Below are 11298 nucleotides of genomic sequence, written 5' to 3' on the forward strand. Positions count from 1 at the left end.
TCACTACAAAGGGCTGGGCAGTGCTAACCAGACCCCAATGGAGCAGCATTACCAGAACAATCGCTGATTTACCCACAGTGGGGCAGCTTTAAGATAGGGAGTGCTGACCCCAGGTAATGGTTCATCCTAAGGAAGACCTGAAATTAAGAGTTTAGCTTTTACCTTTCTTCCAAGATCCAACAAAGAGGCTGGAGGAGTGGAAGAAAGGAGCCCATCCGTTGACACTCTCGGTGTCTGTGGAGAAGTGCATTAGAGTTGTGAGCTGGAAAGCATAGCGTACCAAGCTGGCAGCACTCGAGCTTTACACCTGGAGAGAGGAGAAGCTTCTGCTTCTTGGGTACCATCGGCCGCGGCCGACCGGGATCCCCAGCTTCCATCCTCCCCAGGGCACAAGCAGTTGACGTGGTAGTCATGTATCAGCCTAGGAAAGGACCGCCCTTGTGCAGCCTGGCCAGCACTTGCGCTGATACTGTGGCACGGGGCAGCAGCGGCATAGCCTGCAGTGCATCGTAACCCACACTGGATGCTGGAACACTGGATCTTCTCTGCAACTCAGTTCTGCAGATGCTCTCTTCAGTTGCTCAGTGAGGCTTGTGAAGCAAAAATCTGACACACTGTCCTGCAGCTGCTGGCTATATACTCTCAGGACTTGTTGCCAGATCCTGGGGGTCATAGGCATTCATTGGCCCATTTTCTAACTCTTTTCAGTGACTGATCATCTAGCAATCTCTGAAAGTTCCCTAACTGCAGGGGAACAAAAGCTAAAATTTCTACCTTTTTGTATTGTCCTATGCACAATTAAGCCTCAAGTTTGGGTAGTGAGGGTGGATGTAAAAGATGCCTATTTCCACATTCGAATTGCATCACATCATCATCACTTTCTATGTTTCCTTTTCAAAGGGGAGGACCAGATCAGTTTAAAGTGCTTCCATTTTGTTTATACTTCGCTCCAAGAGAGTTCACAAAGATGATTTCGGCTGATTTAGCTCCAGTACACAGTGCAATATGCATCCTTCTGTAAATCGATGATTGGCTTTTGTGGGCACAATCTGCAGCTTCTTTGGGAACATGTGACAAAACTTGATTTTACGTTCAACCAGTCTGTAGCAAAGTTCGATATTGGGGGAAGAAGAAGACAGGGTCGGCGATTCAGGTAAGCAGTATAGTTTTATTTTTAAATGAGTGCACAACACCCGTAGTGTGCCTGTGTGTGTGCTCTCTCCCTCTTCTCCCGGCTGCTCCTTCTGTTCTCCTTAAGAAGGTTGTCTCTCCGGCCCAATCACTAGAATAAACAGGTGTTATTTATTATTTCTGATTGGCCTGCTGATTAGCCGCCGGGCTCCAAGCCTGCTCTCCCCCCTCATTGGGTGTTCGATCATGCTTGCCTCTCCACATACCCCCACCGCCCGCCTCAGGCCGGGGAGCCGTCCGGCCTGCAGCCCTCCCCTCACTCTTACTGAGTTTTCGGCTAATGTACAGCACCGGCCGTTCCACTCCTGCCACCTCCTGGGAGAGAACCGCCCCCAGACCCCGATCGGATGCATCCGTCTGTAACAGAAAGGGAAGAGCAAAATCAGGAGCGTGCAATAGTGGCCCCCCGCAAAGTATAGATTTCACCTTTGACACTGCTCCGACCATTGGACGGTATCTGGTCCCTCCTTTTTAGTGAGATCAGTCAATGAGCTGACGAGGGCTGAATAATTAGGGACAAAACGCCTATAGTATCCCGCCAGCCCCAAAAACTGTCTCACCTTCTTCTTGGTCTTAGGTCTCGGACAGGTGGCAATAGCTGCAGTCTTATCAATTTGGGGCTGCACCTGCCCGTGGCCTAAGTGGAAGCCCAGATACCTTACTTCCACTCGCCCAATTGCGCATTTCCGTGGGTTAGCCGTGAGCCCGGCCCGTCTCAGCGCCAACAATACTGCCCTCAGGTGTTGCATATGCCGCTGCCAGTCATTACTGTAAATGATGATGTCATCTAAATAAGCAGCGGCATATGCCACGTGAGGGCCGAGTATTTTATCCATCAGACGCTGAAACGTTGCCGGTGCCCCGAACAGCCCGAACGGAAGTGTCACGAATTGGTGTAATCCAAACGGCGTTGTGAAAGCCGTTTTTTTCGCGGGATATTGGAGTCAAGGGGATCTGCCAATAGCCCTTCGTTAAATCCAAAGTCGAGTAAAATCGAGCAGCACCTAACCGGTCGAGCAACTCGTCAATACGCGGCATTGGATAGGCGTCGAATTTCGACACCGCATTTACCTTGCGATAATCCACACAGAACCGGACCGAGCCGTCAGTCTTGGGTACCAAGACAATCGGGCTGGCCCAGTCGCTGTGGGACTCTTCTACTACTCCCATTTTCAACATATTACTCAATTCTTCCTGAATCACTTTTTTCTTGTGTTCAGGTAGGCGATACGGCCGGGTCCTAACGACCACGCCCGGTTCGGTCTCGATATGGTGCTGAATCAGGTTAGTACGACCGGGCAGGGGTGAGAACACATAAGAGAATTCACGTTGGAGGTGCCGGATATCGAGGAGCTGGCTCGCGGAGAGATGATCCCCTCCGGTGACCAGAGCGCCCGGCCGTTCCCGGCCGGGGCTCTCTGGCCCTGGTCATCCTCGTTAGTAACAAGCGTAGCCAGCGCCACTTCCTCCGGCTCCCTCCACTGCTTCAGCAGATTAATGTGATAAATCTGACGTGAATCAGCCCTGTCCGAACGAACCACCTCGTAATCGAGATCACCGACTAGTCGTGTGACCACAAACGGCCCTTGCCACTTGGCGAGTAATTTAGAGCTGGAAGTGGGTAATAGTACAAGGACTTTATCTCCCTGTGCAAATTTACGTAGTTTAGTGCCCTTGTCATCTCGCCGGCGTTGTTCATCCTGAGCCTTAAGCAAATTCTCCGTAGAGAGCTGCCCCAGTGTGTGGAGTTTTGCTCTAAGGTCCAGAATATACTGAATTTCATTTTTACTCTTAGAAGGCTCGTCCTCCCAAGCCTCCCTAATGACATCCAAAACCCCTCTGGGCTGTCTGCCATAGAGAAGCTCGAAGGGGGACAACCCCGTGGAGGCTTGGGGAACCTCCCGCACAGCAAATAACAAGGGCTCTAACCACTTATCCCAATTTTTCGCGTACTAGTGAACGAATTTACGGATCATTGATTTAAGCGTGCGATTAAACCTTTCCACCAGCCCATCTGTTTGTGGGTGATAGACGCTGGTGCGAATGGATTTAATGCCCAATAATCCATAAAGTTCGCGCATGGTGCGTGACATGAACGCAGTGCCTTGATCAGCGAGAATCTCCTTGGGGATTCCCACTCGGGAGATTATACGAAACAGAGCTTCCGCAACACTTTTTGCTGAGATGTTACGGAGTGCTACTGCTTCCGGGTAGCGGGTTGCATATTCCACTAGGACTAGTGCAAACCGGTGCCCGCGTGCGGACCGCTCTAATGGCCCGATGAGATCCATACCAATTCTCTCGAAGGGCATCTCCATAATTGGTAACGGGCGCAAAGGCGCTTTTGGGGTGGCCGGTGGATTTACCAGCTGACATTCACGGCACGCAGCGCACCATCTGCTGACATCCCCGTGAATGCCCGGCCAAAAGAATCGGGTCATGAGGCGATTTAATGTGGCCGCCTGACCTAAATGTCCAGCCATAGGATTAGCATGAGCCGCCTGGAAAAGCATTTCCCGGCGGCTCTTTGGTACTAATAATTGGGTAGTATCTTCTTTTGTCTGAGCGTCTTGGGTCACTCGATACACCCTGTCATTAATGATCGCAAAATATGGATAGGAGAGGGGCCGGTCAGGCTGGAGGTTTTCCCCATCTATCACCTGCACTCTTTCGAGTGCATGTCTTAGCGTGTCGTCACGCGACTGTTCCAGGGGAAAGTCTTTACACCGGGAAATTCCCAGCCCTTCCCCTGAGACAGCGAAGCAGGCTTTGGTGGATGGAGGTTTGGTTGCACCCCGAATCCACCAAAGCTTGATATGTACCCCCTTTTATACTCACTGGTATCCGGTATAGCCCGTCGCGACCGGGGGCGACGATTGGCGTGGCGGGGACCCGAATCAGCGCACTCACCTCCTTCATGGAGCAGGTTTGTGGTGTGCTATTCTTGCCCCCGCGGCGCCAATGCATCGGCCCAGCCCTTCTCACTATACCCCCAGGGCCAGCAAGATCAACCGATTGAACCGGAGAGAGACCTGGCGCTGTCTGGGGAACCGCCAGGGGTCGTGGCTCCACCCCGCCGTCCGGATATGGACCCGCCCCTCTTGGGTCGTTCGGCAGATCCGCCTCTGTGCAGCGCCATCTGGGTGCTGGTGTGGGCGGTCCCCGCAGTCTGGGCCTGGGAACAGAAGGAGAGAGAGGGAGAGGGGGAGAAGAGAGAGGGGTTATTTCGCCGACCCTGGACCTCGCCACCAGGTGATCCTCCGCCAGCCGGATGGCCGTCTCCAGATCCTCTGGCCGGTGGCACTGGACCCACTCCGATGTTTGGGAGGGGAGGCGGGTGATGAATTGCTCCAGCACCACGGCATCCACCAGCTGGTCGGTGGTCCGGCCATCCTTCACCAGCCATCTGCGGCAGGCGTCACGGAGCTGCTGAGCGAACACGAAGGGCCGGCCACTGGCAGTCAGCTCCATGGAGCGGAAGAGCTGACGCTGCTCTTCCGGATTGCGGCCAGCCCGCTGGAGAACGGCTCGCTTCAGGTGAGCGTACTCCAGGAGATTCTGGGCCGGTAGCTGCTGCACGGCAATTTGGGCTTCGCCTGACAGCAGGGGGATAACTCTTACCGGCCACTCGGCCCGCGGCCAGCCACACACCTCCGCCAACCTCTCGAAGAGGTTCAGGAACACTTCCGGGTCGTCCTCCGGTGCCATCTTCTATAGCGAGATGGGAGGGTGGGCGGCAGATGTCGGAGCGGGCCGGATCTCCTGGGCCAGCAGACTCCGGATTAGCTCACGGTCCTCCCGCTGGGCCTCTATGAGGACTTGGAAGCGTCTTTCCAGATTTTCTCTCAGCTCCCCCAGCGCATGGTGTTGTTGTTGGTGGAGGGCCGCGAGCGCCTGGATGACTTCCGCACATGGACTGGCAGACGGAGTAACCATTCTGGCAGCAAAGTTTCTTCTTCTTCCCAGGTTTCGGCACCACTGTAGCAAAGTTCGATATTGGGGGAAGAAGAAGACAGGGTCGGCGATTCAGGTAAGCAGTATAGTTTTATTTTTAAATGAGTGCACAACACCCGTAGTGTGCCTGTGTGTGTGCTCTCTCCCTCTTCTCCTGGCTGCTCCTTCTGTTCTCCTTAAGAAGGTTGTCTCTCCGGCCCAATCACTAGAATAAACAGGTGTTATTTATTATTTCTGATTGGCCTGCTGATTAGCCGCCGGGCTCCAAGCCCGCTCTCCCCCCTCATTGGGTGTTTGATCATGCTTGCCTCTCAACACAGTCCAAATGTCAGCTCATTCTGGCACAAACTATTCAGTTTCTTAGGGTTCAAGTCAATTCCAGAAATATGACTGCTCATTTTACAAAAAACTGAGCTCAAAAGATATTGCACACATTGATTCAAATAAAACCAAGCAAGCGTGTCAGGTACCTTACGTTACTAAACCTGGGAGAATATTCTAGATGCTGGAAGCAGCAACACTCATGATCAGATTAGGCATGCTGTACTTCTTTGAATCGTGGCTGATTCTTAGAACCTGTCAGTAACAAATCAAAAATACACCTCAGTACAAATGACAAAGGTAGCATGGCAATCACTAAAAATATTGCAAAAGGATTTTTTTCCCTGAGGGGTGTAGCTATGGGGCCTCCTACTACGAGAAGGAAAGTTGTAACCACAGATACCAGCCTCGAAGTCTGGGGAAGTGTCTGGAGGCAGATTGTTGTGAGGGGAGACTGGAAAATGAATCTTCGGTCCTAACATATCAATTACTTGGAGCAGAAAGCATTTTGCTAACGCTAAAATATTTCACAAAACAGTTTAATTGCATACACCATTAAACATTGTATTTGTCATATTCAACATAAATCACCAAGGCGGCACAAGATCACTGAAGCTGTCTGCATATTATCTGTTGCTGGGTAAGTGCTCACTTGTCCTCCTTGAGAGCAGTGCACATACCTGGTCATGTGAATACTGTAGCAGACGTGTTATTGCAGAACATAATATAGCCAAGGGAGTGGCAACTCCATCCTCAAATAATTCAGTTGATATGGAAGATGTATGGTAGGGTGACGGTAGATCTATTTATGAACAGTCAGTAAGTGCAATGTTCAGAGTGGTTCTCACTGAGCAGGGAAACAGGCTTGCTGGGGCAGGATGCAATAACTCACAGCTGGCCAAGTGGTCTCTTATACACATTTCCCCCATTTGCAATGATTTGGTTAGCTTGCAGTCACATTTGGGAGACGAACCATCCACTGTTACTGATAGCCTCACTCCTGTGGGATCTTTTATTCTCTGGGTCCCCCAGTTCAGTTACTGATCAGATTAGATCTCTTGATACAACTGAAAGGCAAGTTTTGACATGACCGGCTCAAAGTTTGATATTTGTCTTCTCTGGCAGTCTGTAGGCAATGAAATTGAACATTGGTTACATATGTAATCTTGGTTCTATGACCGGCGGAAGACCGCCAGAGCCTCTGGTCACTTAGGTTAACTAGAAGTCTTGAAGGAAGTATTGACATGTTTGAAGGTATTTATAGACAGACACATCATTGTAATTTTTTTTATTAGATTCAAGATACAGTTAAGGGCAGGAAGGTATTCCTCTCTATTATGCTCTAAAGGTCTTCTGCCTGTCATAGAACCACCGTTATTCTCACATTTTAATCCTGTACAATACTTTACTTCTTTTATATCTTTGGCCAATCACATGCTACCTATATTGCTGTAATGTGTTGCATAAGCATTATCTAAACTAATTTTACATAGATCTAAAAATATATATAAACTACATAGGTGTTCATGTATTTTACAATATGCTGTTATAAATTTAGACGCATTTTTCCTTATTATTTTTTACCACATAGGCCTATACATTACATGAAACATTAGATCATGAATAAGTGAAAGTGTCTGTATATTGATTGTCATGATTGTGTTATATTTAGACCACTATATTATGGTTCAAAATGTAATCATAAATGTTCCCACAGGTTGTAGGGTGACAGTAGGTGTATTTTAATCTATTACTCTTTATGTAATAAAAAACGGTGGTGGGTGACAGTTAAGGGGCTAATAGTTTTGTATGCTCTTGTAAATAAATGGCAAATGGCACTTAGCAAGGTTAACTTAATTTTTTTAACCTAAGGTTTTAGAGCCCATTTTAACTTGTTATTTTTAAAGAGCCCCTATTTTGCATTATAAAAGGTCATATTTTGGTTTTAGAGTTTCCAACAACAGGCTGATTTGCATGCAAGGTCAAAAAACACTTTTATTGTTTTATAATATGCGTTTATTTTCACCTAATTATCCCAGCGACTCCCATATAAATCGTTCAGAGATTCATTTGTTCCCAAACCCCTCCTTAGTGCAAAGCTAATCTGCGTTAATTGGTCTGATGACCCAGTCTGTTGCGATTGGTCGACTGTGTTCAGCATGAGACAGAGAGAAAAGCCCACCACGGCTATAATAAAGCAGCCAGAGAGTATGTGAGAGCCCAATGCAGGAATGCAATAAATCGATGCAGTTAAAGACCAGCATATTGCTCTACTCTTAAACCTAGCCCCAAGTTATAGCAACAACACACATTCAGTATTAATCCACACAGTGGCAAAAGTTGAACTATTTTGAAAACTGGCCGCACCGTGTGTGTGTAGGAACAGCTGATGGTGGCCATAGCAAAGACAAACAGCAGAGGATCGCCAGTTCAGAAACGCACTTAAAATCAGTAAAGAAAGAAGCACGCGCCACGTTTTTAACGTGGTTTTGAACACAATATGTGAATAGCCCCATACAGATTTAACCTGAGAGATACAGTACAAGCACTGATCTATAATCGATAATCAAACTACACAAAACAAGGCAACAATTTTAATGACACTTACGTGTTCTGATCCGGAGGAAAAAGAAACTGGTCTAAATGAACTGCAACAGTTACTGACAAAGTCCCTGTCAAAGTCTGACAAAGTCCCATAGTTTCTGCTGCTCCTTCAATAGCATACAGCCCACGAATCCCACGTTGCACCGTATGTTATTGTATCAAAAATCTGAAAAATGACAGAGACACAGCTCTAGGTTGGCTATACTGTGGTATTGTTGTGAAAATGAACTTTAACCCTTTATTCCTTGCAGCCGAATCTCCATCTGTCAGTGATCGTCATCTTCGCTTCATGATCAGTCCCGTGATCCCCCGCGCCTAGACTAGTGTGTGGAGGGAAAGCATTTTCACATTTTACTGGAACTGGAAGTACAAATTTGGTGATGTACCATATCGACGTAGATGCGATCAAACAAAAGATCCAAACCCAACTCGACTCGTTTATTCGACTATGAGTCAAATATTTTGCTAAAGAATCAATAGTTTTAAATAAGGTGCACTTTTAGATTTAAACCTCAGCTGGATGTTTTCATGCACTTAGAGCTGTGTTTCATGCTGTATGGAAAATCATTTTCAAAAACCCATAATAGTGGCTCTTTAACCAAAGCAACCTCTCAGAAGCCCAGAGATGATTATACACAAAGTTAAATCTTAATACCTTCAGTGGTCAAAAGGGTACAAAATGTGGAGGACAGACTGCATTGATGTTTTAGAATATCATGATCGTTTACTCCAACAAAGCACATAAAATGCTTTCATGAGTATCTGTTAATGTATTTTGTACACACTAGACCTTAAATAAAATGCAGTGATGCACACTTCAGTCAATTAAGCTGCGAATCTGCGTCATCTCGTGTTAACTAAAGTGTATTAGGCACCATTTAATTTTATGAGTTTCCACGAAACTAGTCATAGATTCCACATGTTGTCTAATGCATTTATGCATTGTCTGTGCATTTTATTTAATTCTGTAACCTAACATGCATGTGTGGTTATTTTGTTTCAGACAACCTCATATGACTTAAATGTACACATGGAAATCTTATGGTTATTTAGTTTCAGACAACCTCTAATATAACTTAAATGTAAACATGGAAATCTTATGGTTATTTAGTTTCAGACAACCTCATATGACTTAAATGTACACATGGAAATCTTATGGTTATTTAGTTTCAGAAAACCTCTTATATAACTTAAATGTAAACATGGAAATCTTATGTATTTAAAACTCTATGCTGTGTGTTATCATATAGTGCACAAGAAATCTATCCATTCTACATACCAGAAAGTTCTGAAGATTAATAGATATACAGGACTACTTCAAGAAGCATATGGTCAGATTGCTGATTTATTATTAGTGATGTGTTCTGTATTCAAGCATAAAACTGGATTATACTCTACAGTATGTGCAACAGTGGCATCTAGCTTCTAAGCTCTGTAGGGCTGGTAAAATAGCAGAATTATGCTATTTTCTGACCAGCTTCTTTTTAAGGTCTAATTATATAGAATTATATACTGACAGAGCTATAGTAACTGATTGCATGTAATCTAGACTATCTAATCACATTATAAAAATATGTAGTACTTGTAAATTGATATATTACATTTTAAAATGTTTATAATAAGATAACAATTACTTTTTTATCAATTACAAGATGACATATTATTGACACAAGGTCAGTAAATAATTCATTGTGGATTCTTCTTTACTTTTAATGTTTCTTTAGTAAAAAGGATATTGTGCGTGATAATGTTTAGCTCAGAATATTCACAGTGTATTACAGAATTCCCATGTAATGTCATGTAAATAATTTTTGTGATCAATGCTTTTGACTTTAGAGAAAAAATACTTCTCAATCAATCATTTGTTTATGCAAATCTAAGATTCCCACACATTTTTTTGCTAAATGAAATCCTTTGAGCTGCCAGTAAAACGTGACAGAGTAATTCCGCTGTGGTGACACCTGATAAAGGAGGGAATAAGCTGAAGGAAAGTGAGTGAGTAAGTAAAAACCTTTGACCTAAAGCATTTTCTTTCCCTGAGATCTGAAGTTAATGCTTTAATAATTTACATGCTGGTAAACAAATATTTCAAGTATATTTCATTTAGTTTTATTTTTAATTGTTTATTCGATGGTTTAATTAATGGTTGGCTACAGTATTTTCCATAAACCCCAGTTTGGGATACCACTTTTAATGCATTTTCAAGAGTTCACACTTAGCTGATAATCAATAAAGCGTATTTGGCATGCTGTCCTGGGAGATAGCCCTGAGCTCGTAATATACTATAGATGTAATGCAAAAGTAATCCAGATGCAGCTATTGTGTTACTTGGAATAATCGAATAAATTACATTACAGAATATAATTTTCCTTGTGCAACTGTAATTAATATTACACTCTAATATTATATGACCAGTCATTATACCACATTTTGTGTTACTTTACCTTATTAAAATATCTTAACTGTGTTTCAAGAGACAGCTTGATGTTTTAATTCAGTTTAATGTAAAAATTTTACGCAGCAAGTCATCGTTCATCATTCTTTTTCATTTTAGCTTAATCTCTTTATTAAAATGGGGTCGCCACAGCGGAATGAACCACCAACTTATCCATATGTTTTATGATGCAGATTACCTTCCAGCTTCCATCAGTGGGAAACATCCATACACACTCATTCACATACATATACTACGGCCAATTTTAACGTACCCAATTCACCTATACTACATCTTTGGACTTGTAGGGGAAACTGGAGCACCCGGAGGAAACCCATGTGAACACGGGGAGAACATACAAAGTCCACACAGAAATGCCAACTGACCCAGCTTAAACCAGTGACCTTCTTACTTTGAGGCAATCGTGCTACCCACTGTGCCACCATGATGCCCTTAAGTCATTGTTAATAAATCTCACACATATTTTGTTTCAGTACATGCTGGTACTGTACATACTGTGGTACAGGGAGGAGGAAGATAGTTTTGTATCAACATCTGGCCAAACTTGAAAATATGGGCCTAAATGTTACAAAATACCTTTTGTTTTTTAAATAGTTACAAATGTGAGGCATTGACAGAAACAATGGAAGCCTGGCTGTTATGAACGAATAGATTACTTTTTTATCATAAATGGCATTAGGGTGTTCCTTGTTTTTGAACCTGTGGTGTAAAATAGATTTATTAGAGGAAATGAGAATGATAAACTACACTACACCATTAGTTTAGATCTTACT

The sequence above is a fragment of the Danio aesculapii genome, chromosome 18, assembly GCF_903798145.1.
Source record: "Danio aesculapii chromosome 18, fDanAes4.1, whole genome shotgun sequence".
Lineage (NCBI taxonomy): Eukaryota > Metazoa > Chordata > Actinopteri > Cypriniformes > Danionidae > Danio > Danio aesculapii.